The sequence below is a fragment of the Brassica napus genome, chromosome A5 (genome assembly GCF_020379485.1).
Source record: "Brassica napus cultivar Da-Ae chromosome A5, Da-Ae, whole genome shotgun sequence".
Classification (NCBI taxonomy): Eukaryota; Viridiplantae; Streptophyta; class Magnoliopsida; order Brassicales; family Brassicaceae; genus Brassica; species Brassica napus.
Window position 1 is genome coordinate 16,715,079 of NC_063438.1, and position 18,612 is coordinate 16,733,690.

Below are 18,612 nucleotides of genomic sequence, written 5' to 3' on the forward strand. Positions count from 1 at the left end.
ATGCTCATCGCAGATCCTGAGGCGCCAGAGCTTCCCTTCCTCGAGCCATAGCGAGTGCATCAAGTGCTGCTCGTCGAGGAAGGCGTGGTCGCGGTCGGCAGAGCGAGAGTCGAGGTGGATGCCGAGATACTGGAAAATCGGGGTCAGAAAACTCCCAACTGTCACCTTCTTGTTCTTGCCCTTGCTGGTGAAGGGCTTCTTCTTCAGCTCCACCAAATGCGCGGCAAAGACAGCTCCGAGGTTTGGCGGGCTTACCTCGCTATCCTCATCCAACTCAACCAAATCCACCACGCCGTTCACTGCGCAGAAAAGTAGTGTGAGCTCCTTTATCATGACCTTGTTGGGCTCCATCTTGCAAACAAGTGTGTTTGCAAGGAGCCGTAGGAAGTAGCGAAGTGCAGGATGGTGGATGTCTGATAGCACGGCCCTGTTCGTGTCCCAAACTCCTGTGCCGACAATGTTCCAGAATCCCTCAATGTGTGAGAAAGGTGGGACCGTGTAAGTGGCGATGCTCTCATCGAAACCGTAGATGCGGCAGAGCTCGGAGATAGTGATCCTGTAGCGTGTCCCTCTGGCGAAGAAGGTCAAAGTGCCATCTCCCGCTACCCTCGCAGCTGAATTCCTGTAGATGACCTCGACAGTGGCCATGAACTGGCGGACAAGATCGGGGAAGAGGTCGTAAGCGCGAGAGGGCATGGTACCAAGTCCTAGCTGTGTGATCAAGTCCTTAACATCTCCCTCGATCCCGAGTTTCTTCAGGATGGGTCGGTCAAGGAATTTGGTGGGCTCGATAGAGATTCCTAGCCAGGCATTGTAGAAGAGGTTGTCGTAGTCGTCCCAGTTATCGGACAGAGGACGCTGACGGCACTCGTTGCTGTTGATCGCTGCCTTAGGATCAGCATAGCCCGGAACATCGAATGGTGTGTTTTCTGGGTGAGGCCATGGATGACGATGTGGGTTGGAGGAGCTGCTAGTCTCGTCGAACCTCCTTTTCGACCTGAGTTCTCTGTTTCGTGCGTTTGCCTCTGAGCTGCTCATCTGGAACCAAGAAGAAAAGAAGGTTAGCATTGTCGATAAAATGTGATATCGATCGATGGGTTATACTGAACATCGATCGATATCGTCGTGTCGGAACAATCGGACAAGAGAGCATCGGTCGATGCGAACAAGTTCTTATCGACCGATGTGCAATCGCGAAACCTGCAAAATCACGCAACTCCAAATCGCGTTTATACGAATATAAATGCATGGAAATCACAAACCGAACTCTAGATAAGCAATATGAACTACAAAAACATCTCTCAATCGCACTAAATCAAGCGTTCTAATCCAACTCAAAACGAAAACCCTAATTTTTCGAAAAATTGAAAATTTTGAGTGCATACCTTGATTGTTGATTTCGGGAGTGGATTTAACAGTTACAGAGTGAAAAATCGAGTGGATTTAGGCGAAGAACGGACGAAATCCGTCGAGAATCGAGAGAGAAAATGGGTGTTTTTGTTTTTGGTTTCGTTTGTGAGTGTGGAAGAGGAAGTGGGTTGATATCGAGTGAAGTTTGTGTTAAAACCGTCGATATGCCCGCATCGATTGATGGCAGTAATGCCTCGTCGATCGATGTCCTCTTTAAAGACAAATTCTAATATCTAAATTTTCTAAATAATTCTAATATACGGAAATTACTATTAATTACTAGTAAATATAATTTATTAATTTTAATTAATGATTTTTGAAATTAAATTATTATTATTTTATTATTATTATTATTATTTATTTTATTTTTTTTATAAAAAATGGGTTGCCTCCCATTCAGCGCTTAATTTTTAAGTCTTTAGCTCGACTTTCTGATTAAACTAATTATGAGGTTCATACAACACCATGGGCACTTTCGCTGGTGGTTTTGCCCAATAATTCTTAACTCGTTGGCCATTCACCGTAAATTCCTGGCCTTTCTCATTTTGTAAGGTGATAGCTCCAGAGGGTTGAACGTTCGTTACGGTGACGGGTCCAGACCAACGGGATTTTAGCTTTCCAGGAAATAAAGTCAACGAGAGTTATAAAGGAGAACTTGATCATCTGGCTCGAAGTGCCGGGATATGATCTTTCTCTCGTGATAAGCTTTAGTCCTTTCTTTATAGATTTTTGAATTTTCGAAAGCTAAATGTCTGATTTCATCAAGCTCGTTAAGCTGGATGAGTCTCCTTTCTGCAGCTGGTTTGATATCAAAGTTCAAAAGTTTGGTAGTCCAAGCTGCTTTATGTTCCAGTTCGACTGGTAGATGACATGATTTGCCATAAAGGAGGTGGAATGGTGTTGTTCCTAACGGTGTTTTGTAGGCGGTCATGTAGGCCCAAAGTGCATTATCTAGTTTCCTAGACCAATCTTTTCTGGAGGTTCCTACGGTTTTCTCTAAGATTTCCTTAATTTGCCGGTTAGAGACTTCTACTTGTCCACTAGTTTGTGGGTGGTAAGGTGTAGCTACTCTATGATGAACACCAATCTTTTTAAGCAATCTATCAAAGATTTTGTTAATGAAATGAGTTCCACCGTCACTAATGACTACTCTTGGAACTCCAAATCTTGGAAAGATTATACTCTTGAAGAGTTTAATAACCACAGATGCGTCATTGGTAGGGGAAGCTATTGCTTCGACTCATTTGGATACGTAGTCTACAGCGACTAGTATATATTTGTTTCCATATGAAGACGGGAAAGGTCCCATAAAATCGATATCCCAGCAATCAAAGACTTCAACTTCAAGAATGAACTTCTGTTTCATTTCGTGTCTTTTGCTGATTTTTCCACGTCTTTGGCATCTGTCACATTGGCTTATAAATGCATGGACATCGCGAAAAATGGTTGGCCACCAAAATCCTGCTTGGAGAATTTTCGAAACCGTTTTAAAGGTAGCGAAATGTCCTGCATACTCAGCTCCGTGACATTGGTAAATAATGTCTGGAATTTCTGCTTCGGATACGCATCGTCTGTATATGCCATCAGAACAATGCTTATAGAGGTAAGGTTCATCCCAATGATAGCGTCTTACTTCTCTGAAAAATTTCTTCCTCATATATCCCTTGAGTTTGTCTGGCTCGACCTCAGCTGCCAAATAGTTAACTATGTCGGCATACCAGGGTCGGTTATCCGAGTTTCTACCAATCGCATTTACCTCCCGTTGTGATAATTCCTCAGGTGTGAGATTATTCTCATCACCGGAAAGATTTACTTGTAAACCGAAGTTGATCTTAATAAACGGGGGTTCGTGATTTTGGTTATCGGAGAGGTGAGAAATTACATCAGTCTCGTCATCGATCAATGTATCACTACGTGAATCGACCGATATGCCATCTCCCTCATCGATCAATAGATCTTCAGATGTGAGAGATATTTGACCGACGAAGGATGTATCTATGTGTGCAACATTCTCTGTGGGAAAAAAATCGTCTATAGGGACATCATCCTCTATCCTTATCCTAGAAAGATGGTCAGCGACTCCATTATCTACTCCTCTCTTATCCTTAATCTCAATGTCAAACTCTTGGAGAAGTAGAATCCAGCGTATGAGTCGAGGTTTAGCATCTTTCTTTTGCATTAAATATTTGATGGCAGCGTGATCAGTGTGAACTATCACTCGTGAGCCAATCAAGTATTGACGGAATTTTTCAAAAGCGTAAACTACAGCTAATAGTTCCTTTTCTGTTGTTGCATAATTCCGTTGTGCTTCATCAAGCGTGCGGCTGGCGTAGTAAACGGCGTGTAGCTTTTTATCGTTCCTTTGGCCTAGAACTGCTCCAATTGCGAAATCACTCGCATCGCACATGATTTTGAAAGGAAGATTCCAGTCGGGGGCTTGTACGACAGGGGCAGTGATAAGGGATTTCTTTAAATCTTCAAAAGCTTTCATGCATTCGGGGGTAAAATCGAATTTAATATCCTTGCATAGTAGGTTATTTAAAGGTCTAGCGATTTTGCTGAAGTCCAGTATAAATCTCCTGTAAAATCCGGCGTGTCCGAGAAAACTTCGCACGTCCTTAACAGTTTTGGCTGGGGGTAAACTGGTCATTACTTCAATCTTAGCTCTATCGACCTCTATTCCAGCAGCGGAAACCCTATGTCCTAACACTATTCCATAGTTTACCATGAAATGGCATTTTTCCCAGTTTAGGACAAGGTTCTTTTCTTCGCATCTTTCCAATACTTTGCATAAATTGTCGAGGCAACTCTTAAAATCTGATCCATAGACTGAAAAATCATCCATGAATACCTCCATGAAGTCCTCGATCATATCCGTAAAGATTGACATCATACAACGTTGGAAAGTAGCGGGGGCGTTACATAGACCAAATGGCATTCTGCGATATGCGAAAGTTCCATAGGGGCATGTAAACGTTGTCTTTTCTTGATCATCCGGGTGTATAGGAATTTTGAAAAATCCAGAATATCCATCAAGAAAACAGTAATACTGGTGATTAGCTAATCTCTCCAGCATCTGATCAATAAAGGAAAGAGAAAATGGTCTTTCCTAGTAGCGGCATTCAGTTTCCTATAATCAATGCACATCCGATGACCAGTAACGGTACGAGTCGGAATGAATTCGTCCTTTTCATTCTTCACTACAGTGATACCTCCCTTTTTGGGTACAACATGTACGGGGCTTACCCATTTGCTATCCGAAATAGGGTAAATAACTCCAGCTTCAAGGAGTTTTATAATTTCCTTCTTAACTACTTCCTTTAGATTTGGATTCAATCTCCTTTTTTGTTCTATTGACGTTTTAGCGTCATCTTCCAAGTTAATCCGATGCATGCAAAGATCAGGAGCGATTCCAGGAATGTCATCGAGAGAATACCCGATCGCTTTCCTGTACTTGCATAATTTATTCAGCAATAAAGAAAGTTCTCCGCTAGTTAGATTGGCATTGACGATAACAGGGTAGGATTGGTCATAAAGGTAAGCGTACTTAAGACCGCTGGGTAGAGGTTTTAATTCCACCTTTGGTGCTTTATCTTTAGACCAATTTGATTTCGAGGGAGGTTGTCGATCGACGGTATTTTGAAGGTATCAATCGATGACAACTTCGGAATCGTCATTTTCTTCTACGTTTGCAACGTCGATGCTAGCATCCATTAGTTGCATGTAATCGTCTGTCCTATCTGATATGCTGAAAACTTCATTTTCCACGTGGTTAAGGGTGTCTTCTAAGGGGTTGTCTGAACACATGTTTATGAAAGAGTCTCTTTCATCCTCAGAAACTTTTTTCACGTAGAAGGCCTGGTCATCTATTAGGGGTCGCTTAATCAGTTTCTCCATATCAAAAGTCATCGAGATATCTCCTATGTTCAAACTAATTCGTCCTTCTTTGACGTCAATGATTGCTCCAGCTGTAGCTAGGAATGGCCGACCCAGAATGAGGGGGTCTTTGGGTTCTTGTCTGTATTTCAACACAACAAAATCCGTAGGCACGATGCAATCGTTAATCTTTATGGGAACATCTTCGAGAATTCCTTCGGGTACCCTAATAGATCTATCAGCTAAAACCAGGGTGATCGGAGTTGGCATAAACTCTTTATATCCTAACGTCACTGCAACAGAGTAAGGCATAAGGTTCACGCTAGAGCCGAGGTCACATAATGATCTAGGGAAGCGCGTGTTTTCTATTTTACAATCTAGGACGAAACTACCAGGATCTGATCTCTTCGTTGGAGTTTCTCCTTTAATCATAGCACTTACTTCTTCTGAAATTATCATCACGCTATGTTCTGCGATTGGATAGTTTGGAGATGTCATATCATTTATATACTTCTTAATTGAAGGTGCTATTTTTATAGCATCACTAAGAGATATCTCGACAGAAATCCTATCTAAGGCTTTCTTGCAGATTGCGGTTTCTAATGATTTCTTAGTTTGCGTTTTAGGAGGAAAAGGGGTAAAGTTCTATAGACTCTTTCAATTATGGGCTCGCGTTGAGTAGACCGTCGATCGACGGGTTTCTCAGGTTGACGATCGATGGTGGGTGTTTTGGGTCGATCGACGTCAGTTCCGTACTGTCGATCGATTTCATCCTCAATCACCGTATCTTCTTCTAGTTCTAAGTCTATTGCCTTTTCCTTAGCCTTTTCAGCGGTGGTTTTCCGGTTCTCTTGAGATGGATTTGGGTCAAGTTCGTCAAGAAGAATAGGATGAAAGTTGCTTTTCCCGGTCTTATCGGCGTTGTCAGGCTTTCCAACATCTGAATTATTCCTCGTATCTGCTGCGAGGTTTTTCCCGCTGCGCAGCATTACGGCACTGACTTTACGTCTTGGGTTTAGATCAGTTCTTTCGGGAAGACATCCAGCGTCTCTCTTTATGGCAGTTGCAATCTCAGCTAATTGACCTTCTAATTTTCGGATTAGTTCTCCTAAAGAATATGCTTTCTCCATCAATTCTCCGTAAACCATATTTATCTTTCCGTAAAACTCCGATTTTGTCTTACGGTTGCCAGTAAGAGCTTGTCTGATATTGAACCTTTCTCTTCCGGTACGTGATTTTAAAGCAGTGTCATAAGCTTGGGTAAAGCTCTCGACATGAAGCACAGAGTAGGGATCAGAGCAGTTCGTTTCTTCATCCGAATAATCATCGGTGTCAGACAAAGCATTGTCGTTGATCTGGGCTATATCAGATCGGTGTTTGTTTTGAAGAAAGGAATGAAGGGATTTAAGGGAATTCTTAATTTCTATTAAATCAGAATTGTCTTTTGGACTTGTAGTTTTTCTATCTCTTCATCCATCTTTTCATAGGATCTTCCCATTGTCATATTCTTGGTAAGGCGTCTAGCTCCTTCGGGATTCCTAGTGATGAAATTTCCATCACTCGCTGTATCGAGTGTGGTTTTATAGCTCAAATTAACACCTCCATAAAAGATGTTAAGAAGTTGTGGTTCTGAATAACCATGATGGCGACATTCAAGTTCATAGCCTCTGAATCTTCCCCAAGCGTTTTTAAATGATTCGCGTGGACCTTGGCGAAATGTAGAAATTTGTTTTCTTACTTCCCAGTAGCGTTCATCAGTGAAAAATTCTCTAAGGAAAGCTCTTCTAATCTCTTCCCAACAAATGAGTGATCCTGTTGCTAAACAGTTCAACCACCTGAGGGCTTCTCTTTCTAGGGAGAATGAGAATAGTTTGCAACGATCATATTCATCTGGTATTAATTCTTCCAAAGTCTCAATATGATCTTGTGGGTGTTCTGGGAGGGATCCACGGAATGGGTTTTGACGAACCATACGGCAGTAATCTGCGTTAAACTTAGATTTCTTGGTATCGTCTCCTGGTATTTTAATAGCGGATCTATTGGAATAGGTCCTACCAGGATCAAGGTAGTCTTGTATGGACAATTTTATATCTTCACCTTTAGTTAAGGTGGAATTTTCCTTAACAGGGATTTCAGTCCCCTGTTCAGTTTGGCTAGTTTCATTGCTCGTTTGACCATTTAGTTCAGTTTGGACTACTTTCTCATTAGCAGGCTTGGTAAGAGAAAACTTACCTGCTTCCGGCTGGGCGGTATCGATCGATGTTGGCGACTCCGTATCGGTCGATCCTTCTGACTCACCGTCGCTCGATGGAAACGTGTCTCCGTCGATCGATGGTTGGTCGCGCTCTATGTTCTCCATTCTTTGTGTCTGAGTAACAGATTAAGAAAGAAAACTTTAGCAAGATTTTCGTAACAAGTCTATACTAAATTCTAAATTAAATCTAATGGTAATAAGAAATAGTCCCCGGCAACGGCGCCAAATTTGATATCACTCAAATTACCCTAAAGAGTGTTACTCTCATCAAAAGAGGTTCAGATGTAGTACTTAGGGATCGAATCCACAGAGACTCTAGGATTACTCAACAGACTTAAATAATTAGAAATAAAGATAGACTAAAAGGTTTTAATAGTTTTAAAAGCAGTAAATGATAAATCGAAAACAACAGTGATTCAATAGATTGAATTGAAGTGGTTTCAAGATTGGGAAAGCAGCTAGATTCAGGCAATTCTCAGGTATAAAATATATGCACTTAGTTTAGACTAAAGGGTTTAATGGTTCTTGAACTAAACATTGATTTAACCGGATAGGTTATCTTCACTAGATCTCGGATCTCAACTGTCGTATTTTGATCTCGAGAGAGTGTCGATCGATGTGACTTGATGTACATCGACCGATACACCTTTGTAACGATCGACCGACAGAACGATAGTTGCGTCGATCGACGGTTATTCTAGCGAGCTTTGCGAACGGGTTTAACTTGTTCTCTAACCTTCTCAGACCAACTGTCGTTGCGCCTGAGTTAGTTAGATCACGCAAATGGGTTCAAGTATTGAGGGGAAACGGTTAGTTGGACTCAATTAATCCTAAGATCTAAAATGAAGGTGATCAATCTCAATTTTAGCATTAAGTCCATAAGCAATGAAAGAACAATCAAAACACCTTTTTAACAGTCATATTAGCAGTACATAATTTCAACCATGGTGAGAAACCTAAATCTAACAATTGGTTTACTCAAACATATTCATGAGAGACAAAGTCATGATGGTGTGAAATAAACTCAAATGAAACATAGAACACAAATAGATAGAGTAATAGAAATAAAGGACTTCAGGATCTTCTATGTTTTGCAGTCACAGATCTATCTCTCCAATCCTAAGCTCTCCTAATGGTAGCCAAAATGCTCCTTCTCCAAAACTAGGTCTTTTGCAAGTGTCTCCTAGAAATGATACAAAACCCTAGTACATATAGCCTAACAGGCGGCTAGGGACTTAAGTTGTAAAATAATAGATCTTTTGGGAAATGAAATCTTTTAATTTGCGATTTCATCCGTGTGACTGAGCATCGATCGATGCACATCTATGTATGTCGATCGATGGTAAGTGATTATGATCGACCGATGTTGCTCTTCAAGCGTCGATCGATTTTCCTTGCGTAAAAGCATTCCAAAATGTCCCAAAAATATCATTTCCTTCCATCAGGTGAATAAACCTGTATTTGCTTTGAAAAGACTCTAAAACATGATTAATACATCTTAAAACCTTTATATACCATGTATAAAAACGGGTGAAAATCATGATATATCATAGTGCATCCTTGCTAACAAAACTCTGGTTGACATAGATACTGTTACCATTCGATCTTCCTCCTTCAATCTTTTTGATATCTTCAAAACACATATCATCATCTTCCTCATCCTCATCTTTAACTTTTTCATAAATACTGTAATCCTCACCATTCTCGTCCGCTTCAGCAACAATAGAGATACCAGCATCCTCCTCCCCATCATGATCTTCATCTTCAACCAAATCATCATCATCATCTTCACAACATTCATCAGCTTCATCATCTTCTTCTCTGAACTCTGAAACCGTTTCCACCTCTACAACTTGATACACAAATCCGTACTCCATGCGTTTTGGTTATCTCGAGCAAGTTTCGAACTTGTCTATCACTTGTAACATGAATAGGCGGGGTGTCTGGAGCCAGCATCATTTATGTTGGTAATGAGTAGGTTATCTCCATAGGTTTTGTGCTCATGTCCAGGTTGAAATCTTCTTGAATCATTGCAAGAAGTTCAGCATGTGTCGAACCTTCCCCCCCCCCCCCCCCCCAAAATGATTCTCGCTCCTTTGACATTATCAACCACAAAATCCCAACAGCAATCTTTCAACAACCATTCTCCATACACTCCATGTAACTGACGCATTATCTACAAAAATTCAAAATAAAACACATTAGTAAACATAGAGAAAATGAAAGTTTACTAAACATTGACGCAGACGACATACTAGTAAGTCGTCTGGAAGACTTACCAGTAAATCGTCCAAAAAGGTCATTTTTGCAATTTAATTTTAAATAGGACGACATACCACTAAGTCGTCCAGCTTTGTTTGTTAAAAAAAAAACTTTAGACGACTTACTGGTAAGTTTAACTTTACCCAGACGACTTACTTGAAAGTCGTCCAGGTAGACGATGTATGAGAAAGTTGTCTGAGATAAGCAAGGTTTGACCAGAATCTAGGAAATAAATCTGGACGACTTTGTTTATCCTGGACGACTTTCAAGTAAGTCGTCTTACTTGACGACTTCCGCGTAAGTCGTTTGGAAAAAGTTAAATATTTAAGTTTTATTTGCCAATTTCAAAAATAACCTAAGACGGCTTACAGATAAGTCGTCTACCTTTAATAAAATATTGAAATTTTTGTATTCCCGGAGACGACTTACGGGTAAGTCGTCTAGGAAAAGTCAAATATTTGACACAATTCGGTCAAACGCAAAAATAACTTGTTTATCTTAAACGACTTACCAGTAAGTCGTCTAGGGTATTCTCTAGATTTTTGTTTAACAAAAAAAAATGACGACTTATCTGTAAGTCTTCTACAGCCAGACTACTTACAGGTAAGTCTTTACGCGAACAGATCTGGAAAAAATTTCAATTTCAATACCTTAAACTAGTGAGATGACTTCCTTAGCACACAGCGTCTTCTCCAACCACCCAGAATCTAAAACGAAAGTAAACCACCAAGAATAGTATGCTTGAATGGTTCTATCAACCATAAAAAAATTTGAATCAAAAGCTTGAGTTTTTTGGATGATTATGGAGGCAAAGTGAAAAAGATGTTATTTTTGGTTCATAACAAGTGAGAAAGAGAGAGAGTGTAAATCGATTTTAGGTGCATTAAGAGTTTCAAATTGGTTGTTCATGGTGGTTGGAGTATTGATGACAATGGCAATCATGTAAATACTAGAAGATGATGAGGTTGAGGGAGTAAAAAAGCCATTTTCGAAAAGAAAAAAAAAATTAATGGCATTTTCGTAAATAATGTGAACATGTGGGGTGTATAGAGCAAAACAAAAATAAAAAAGAAGGAGATGTTAGTTTTGTGTTTGACTTTATGTTTTGAGTCATATCTGCAAAAACCCTATAAATAATGGGGGGATTTGCCAAAAGTGACTCAAAACTTTTTTTGAATACAAAAGTGTATCTCAAATTCAATCAAATACAAAAGTAACCCAAAAACCTAGGGAAATTACAACAGCCCCTTTGTGAACAAACAAAAAACATGTATTCAATTTTACCATTATAACTCTCCGTTAGAGAAGACTTACAAAGAACTAGATCTTTTATCCGCGCTATGCGCGGATTGTGTGCTATACATTTTTCTTTTTAATTTGATTTTTTTAAAAATTATTTCACATTATATTACAGATTATGATAACTTGAGATTTTCTGTGTGATTTTTTAGACATTATTATATTGATTGATTATGTTGTTCATGGTTTGCATATTTGCATCCAAGACAAAAAAATCAATAATTTTAATTTTAATGATTAGTAATTGATTATATATGTTTAAGTATAAATGAAGAAATAAAATTACTAAAATTATTCATAAAATTTTTAATAAAATATCTTTCTAAATATTTTAACTTTCTGTGTAACTTTTCTTATTATTATGTTTTTGGCCATTATTTTCCTTCTTATGTTAAGAATTAATTAATTCAAACCAAATATAATTCCTTAGACAATCTTTATTGTATGTAAATAAATATTTTATAATTTGTTCATCAACCTAATTTACCCCATAAATATTGGATTATTTTTCTTTGATGTTTTTCGTTAAGATGTATTGGCATACATTTTAACAAAATTGTGATTACTTTTATCCTAATTAATGTGCACAATGCATCTTAATCTAAGATCTCAGTGTTTAGAAGAAAGCATTGCATTATTCTTATATGATACATCTTCTCCTTTAAGAGTATCTCCAATCCATTGTTATTTTATCTATATATGTTATAATAGAGAAAATCTACTCTAACCTTTCTCTATTGCTTCCCCCAAATTTGAAATTACTATTTTTTTCAATGTTTAGAAAGAAAAAAAAGCAATTCTTTATAATAGAGTCATACCTTTTATTTATACAATAGTCTTTTAACTTTTATTTTTTTTATTTTTATAATTCAAAAAATGCATTTTTGACAATACAAATGGTTTTAGAGTTCCTATAATTTAGAGAGAAAAAAATACATTGGAGATAATATAAAACCAATATAAAAATGCAAAGCGGATAAATCGTAAACCAAAAAAAACACAATCATATGAAAGTAAACTTATTTCCAAAACACATCAATAAAAGTAAAATGGTATCTTTCTAAAACTATAATTCTCCCATGTAACAAAACACAATCATATAATCGTATCTTCCATCCAAAAAAGTAGAACGCAGCAAAAATATCAGAAACAAAAGAGTTTAAAGATAGATAAACAAAATCGCGGAACAAAATGCAGCGCAAACGTTATAGTTCACTCACTCTTTTTCTTCCTCAGGCTTCTTGAATCCAAAAATACAATCATCACTTTTCATGATGTGAGTTACTTTGTGTCTTTCTAGTTTGTTAATTGTTTTTTCGGTTGTAGTTGGTTTAGACCAAAGGAAGGTGTTAATATTACTGCATGAGTCTCAACTATTATTAAAGAGTGTATAACTTGTTCCTGGTTAGTTGATAGGCAGTAGTTTTGATATTATTGATCATTACACAGATAAATATCTCCTTCCATGTTCATGATGAACCATGACTGCATTTCCTTGTTCCCTTATAATTGACGTCAATTTCTTTGTTATATATTTCTTGTGGCAGTGAAACGGGTAAACGTTTGATGAGTAACTTTGGTTATTTTTAAAAGTTTTGGATTTGTTTGTTCAGCTCCGTGGAAAGCAAAGGAAGTTTAGCTAACTATTATAATCAACTCTTAGTGCTAATTGTATAAGCCACTTAAAATCTTGGGACTTTCTCTAATATATTCTTTTCCCCTGCAAGTGCTACTACAAAACACATCAATCATCATAGCATATGATCATCGCATCATTTTCCAAAGCTTCTTATTACATCGCTCAACGATTTTCAATTTATATTTACTTTCTCTGTTTCACAAAAAAAACAATGGGAGCGTATAGAGCCGATGCCGGCTACAATAATCTATAAGCTAGTCCCGATCGGATCGGAGATTCCAGTGTTACATAAAAACCAAACTTTTGTATTGATACACCATAAATGAATTAAGTATAGACTCAATATAAATCCAATGGCTGAATCACTTCCAGGTATTATGACTGATGTATCAGAGACACTTGCATAGTGTAAAAGAAACAGATAATATATAAAGAGCTCAATTTTGGAATAAGTAGAGGGGAGGTCTAACAAAGTTCACGTGAAGGGCAAAGTTGATAAGCAGACAGAGAGACATCCATGGGTGGATATCAATTGGAATCTTCTCTGAATACTATATAAGTCATGTCATGATCCAACGCATCATCACTCTGTTTTTGGTCCTGAAATTGAGAAATGGTCCAAATTGTGAGGACCAAACTGGTTCAGACATTCCAATTGATACTTCCTTAGTCAACTACACAGAAATAATGCAAGAAAAAGCCAGAGATCCCTATTTCAAGAGCCAACAATATCTGAATTTAAGAGTTACGGAACACAGTTTCAAATTAGAGAGCGTTGAATGTGCAAACTGAAAGAAAGATAACTTACATGTAAAAGCTTAATGTTGGTGTAGAAAGTTCACTCTTGATGAGGTGAATGTTTCTGACGCATAGTTGGGGGATTAGGGCGAGGATTCTTGTGGTGAAGGTGGATTTCCTGACAGAATAAACAGAGGCAAAGAGACAAAGGTCGATCTGGCTTTTAGCACTATGCGGTGGAGCTCTGGGACATAGAGCTGGTTAGAGGAGGCGCATTGAGGGCACACTCAAGGAGAATCCATTGCCAGCGAGGATGGAATGGGAGATATGAACGATGAATATCCTTGTTTCTTTCTCCGATCTGCAATTTAACGACGAAAATTGAGAGAAACATGACAGCTAGAGTTAGTGGTATTGATGAAGATAAGGAAGGAGATCACGTTGAAAAAAAAAATGCAGAGTAAACCCTTTAACCACATAGTACCTACTTTCTGCCCTACTTTTGTTGATCTTCTTCATCCTCGTCATCTACCTCATCAAAAATTTCTGAATTAAGAAGCAAATAGAACCGAAGGTGAAATAGAAAGGTCAGATAGAACTGAAGATGTGCACCTTTATATAATTGTCTCCTCAATTTGGAGTTTATCTGCCTGTGGAAGAAAATTAACAGGTTAATATTAAAAGTATTAACAAAATTAACACTTCTTCTGGAGATGACGATGTGGAGTATTTTCGATCTTGAATATCACCATATGTTTATATAATTAGTTTAGGGAGAGGGTGACAAACGAAGGGAGCCAGAACGCTTCGATGGCTTACGATTGAAGGAGTGAAGAAGGGGGCTTAGTGAGAGAGATGGATTGGTGGCTGACTTTACAATGGAGCAATAGAGAAGAAGATGAGACGTCAGTTGGAGAAGTGGAAACGACGAAGAACAACACGAAAGGGGAAGGATTCGTCGTTCAGCGTCTCAGCTTTTTAGAGTATCCTTTTGATTGGATTTAATGGGCCAGACAAATCAAACAAAATGGGTCAAAAAAAGAGAAGCCCAGCAATACCCAAATCCGTGTGCGACGTGGCAAAAAGCAATGTTCCTATTGGACGATTTTTCTAGCTGACGTGGACGTCCTCCCTGATGCTCTTATTCCCCTTTTAGTATTGTATTAACTCTTCTCTAGGATAACTTCTTTGTAAGTCTTCTCGTTCAATAGATCTTAAAAATAATTTTATAATTTTATAAAAAATATTATGATGGGTAAAAAATTGAAATCATGTAATAATAAACATTTCTCAATGATGTAAATTTAGGTCATCTAAAATTGAATTATTTTCAACATAGATGAGTGAATGTATATTGGCTCATGAGTCATTGGTTTAGGGATTAGTAACATATGTTATAGTATTGTATGTATCTTTAGGGTTAGATTCTGAAATTCTACCTTCATTTCTTTTCTTTTTCAAATTGATCCATATATGTTGAGTACCTATCTAATAACTTGATTTAAACACTTTCTAAGTTTTTTTTTAAGTTTAAGAAAGTGTTTTTTGCATAGTTAATTGATTTTAGGGTCTGGAAAACTCACAGAAGACTTAAAAAGAAGTTTTCAGACACGTCCCGCCTAAATTTTAGTAGAATTTATGGTTCCCGCCTAAATTTTAGAATAATTTAGGTTTCCCGCCTAAATCAAAGTCTTTCATAAGTCTTCCAGGAGTCTTCCATAGGTTTTGCAGGAGACTTCCATAAGTCTTCCAGAAATCTTCTAGAGAAAGTTGTCTCATGGATTAGATCTTAAAAATAATTTAAAATTTTTATAAAAAATATTTTCATGGGTTAAAATTTGAAATTATGTAATAATAAACATTTTTCAATGATGTAAATTTAGTTTACCTGAAATTGAATTATTTTCAACATAGATGAGTGAATGTAGATTGGTTCATGAGTCATTGGTTTAGGGTTTGGTAACATATGTTTTAGTATTGTTGGTATCTTTATGGTTAGATTTGAAATCTTAACTTCATTTTTTTCCTTTTTCAAATTGACCTATATATGTTTAGTAACTATCTAATAATTTGATTTAAACACTTTCTAAGTTTTTAAGTTTAAAAAGGTTTTTTTTTTTGCATAGTTATTTGATTTTAGGATCTAGAAGACTCACAGAAAACTTAAAAAGAAGTCTTCCGACACATCCCGCCTAAATTTAAGTAAAATTTAAGGTTTCCGCCTAAATTTTGGAATAATTTAGTTTTTCCGCCTAAATCAAAGTCTTCCATAAGTCTTCTATGAGTCTTATATAAGTCTTCCATGAGTCTTCCGTAAGTCTTCCATGAGTCTTCCATAAGTCTTTCAGAAGTCTTCTGGGTCGAAAATATTTAACGTAATTGGAATTTTTGTCTCTATATATAAAGAAAATTTACACATTCTCTTTCTTCCTCTCCAATGACTGCAACAAAAATGTAATGTTTCTCACTTTAAAACTCTCCAACCTCTCTCTAATCTCAACTTTATATCCATTTCACACTTTTTTTTAAGTTTGCTCACTAATTTATCTTCTTTTTGCATATTTTTCATTACATGATTCTCATCTTTCACTCTTTCAAAGGAAGATCTCTAAATTTTGGATATGAATTTATGTGTGTGTTTATATATTAGATTCTAAAAAGCTATAGATTCAACATAGTGTGACTGTTTTATTTATTTTATAAGCATAAAATTTTCATTTTTGAAGTTTTCTCTGTTTTGAAGTTATTTGAATGTTTTTGTATTTGCAGTTTTTTCTAGATCTGAGAGACTTTGAAAGACTTCTCAGAAGACTCTCAGAAGACTCTCGGAAGACTTCTCAGAAGCCTTTTTAGAAAGTCTTTTAATGCATTTTATGCTAGAAAATTTTCCATGAAGTCTTCAGGAAGTCTTCCGAAGTCTTCTGCCTAAAGTGGTATAAATTTTGAATATGTATTTTGTGTGTTTTATATATTAGATTCTAAAAAATTATAGATCCAACCTAATGTGACTGTTTTGTTTATTATCTAAAAATTTATTTTTGAAGTCTTCTCTATTTTGAAGTCATTTGAATGCTTTTGAATATGCAAATTTTTCGGATCTGAGACAGATTTTGGAAGACTTCTGGGGTAATTCTTGGAAGACTCTCGGAAAACTCTCGAAAGATTTTCGGAAGACTCTCGGAAGACTTCTTGGGAAATCTTCTGTATTTTATACTAGAAGACTTCCCACTAAGTCTTCAGAAAGTCTTCCAAAGTCTTCTGCCCAAAGTGGTACAAAGAGATGTTGTGAAGTGGAGTCCAAGCTTATTTATGTTGAGGAATAATATATAGCTGTGTAATAATTTCGTTTATGGTATTTTTATGATTTGTATGTCTATTTTTTAGTTGTGAATTATTTTGTAAGCTTTAAGAGATGTTAAACAAAAGATTGGTAAATATGTTCATGTTTTGCCAAAAGTACTTGACTTCATTAGAGTTATTGATGCAACATACTAAAAAATATTTTAATCATTCTACCCACACATAACAAAACACAACAACACAAAACTTAGTAAAATTTTCTAAAACTAAGAGAGAAGACTTCTCAAAAAACCTTAGTCAAATTCACAAAATATCAAAATTGAATTTTAAGTGAAAGTTGAAATTTTAAATTTCATGAAAGTAAAAAATTGTATCTTATGAAGAAGACAACAGAAACACAGAACATCACCTTAATAAAACAAAATCATCGGAGAAGACTTCTCCATTTAGCTAGAAACATTATTAAACATCAATGTTTGTAACTTCATATTTATCACCAATTAAGTTATAAATTCGATTCAGTAGTCCCAATATTGACTAATAAACATGAATTAGCAAGAAAATATTAAAAATTCATTTTAATTTTGGACAAATTTGAAGTTTAATAAAGATTTACGTAGAAGACTTACTATGTGTAGACTTCAAAAGAAGTCTTCTATTTAGGTCATCTTTGCAATTGCAAATTTTCGAAGAAAGATTTCTTAAGAAGTCTACTCTACGGAAGATATCTTCGGAAGTCTTCCTTTGTAAATATTGGCTTACTTTTGAAATTGATTTTTTTTCAAAATTCCCAGAGAATACTTTTTTTGAAGTCTTCTCGGATAAAAATGTTACTTTGAATTTGACCGAAGTTAATCAGAATTTTGAATTTTTGTAGAAGACTTTTAGGAAAGTCTACCTGGAGAATACTTCAAAAGAAGTTTTCTCTTAGTCTTTCGGAAGTCTTCTCAATGTCACAAGAAGTCTGCAGGGTTACTTTTGCAATTGACTATATTTGACTTTTCTAGAGAAGACTTCTTCCGTCGGATGACTTCTCTAGAAGTCTTCTTTCGAGGGCAAAGGTTTGACCAAAACCCAAAATTAAACTCGAGAAGACTTCTAAAGTAGTCTTCTTCTCACTGATATTAAATTTTTTACTATTATTTTTCAATTGCAAAAGTAACTCACGCAGACATCTTCCGACATTGAGAAGACTTAGGAAAGACTTTCAGAAGACTTCTGTAGAAGTTTTTTCCACGAAGACTTCCTTAGAAGTCTTCTACAAAAAGGCAAATTTCTGACCAACTTCGGTCAAATTTAAAAGTAACCTGTTTATCCGAGAAGACTTTTTTAGAATCGTGAGCTTATGAACCTTACATAATTTGTATTCAAAATCTTCAGTTTTTTTAATGAATTTTGAGAGAAAAGTGTAAGATATGTGGTTTGTGTGGATAGGAAATGAGAAAGGATGAGAAAAAATCGAAACTTTAGGGCATTAACACTCTCAATTTTGTAGTTCATGGTGGTTGAGGTATTGATGCCAATGGTAAAGTTGTAAATAATTGGTGAAGATGAGGATGGTAAGGTAAAAATATTATTTTCGAAAAAAAAGTAATGGCATTTTCGTGAATAACTAGAACTTTTAGGGTGAATAGGACAAAACAAAGTTTCAAAAAAAGCATAGGTTGTTTTTGGGGTTGACTTGAAATTTTGAGTCATTTTTGAAAGAACCCCTAAATAATTTGATGTTTGATTTAACTATTTGAAATCATAAATAATAACTTATTATGCTGATTTTTAGATTAATAAGACATAAATTAATAAATATTCGTAAGATGATTATGCCTGCATGTGC

At 36.5% G+C, this 18,612-nt stretch overlaps 1 long non-coding RNA gene across 5 annotated transcripts; it reads right to left on the reverse strand.

Annotated features, from left to right (window-relative positions):
* Nucleotides 1-12,907: 12,907 nt before the first annotated feature.
* On the reverse strand, nt 12,908-14,453 carry LOC106350887. 5 transcript variants are annotated; one of them, XR_007339784.1, is made up of 5 exons: nt 14,298-14,453; nt 14,091-14,128; nt 13,963-14,006; nt 13,549-13,839; nt 12,908-13,340 (listed from the first exon to the last, which is right to left on the reverse strand). It is a non-coding gene; the product is annotated as an uncharacterized LOC106350887 (long non-coding RNA). The 5 variants fall into 5 exon arrangements; XR_007339783.1 differs by having other exon boundaries at nt 13,967-14,006; nt 14,298-14,452; XR_007339785.1 differs by having other exon boundaries at nt 13,967-14,006; nt 14,228-14,445.
* Between the last annotated feature and the right edge of the window lie 4,159 nt (nt 14,454-18,612).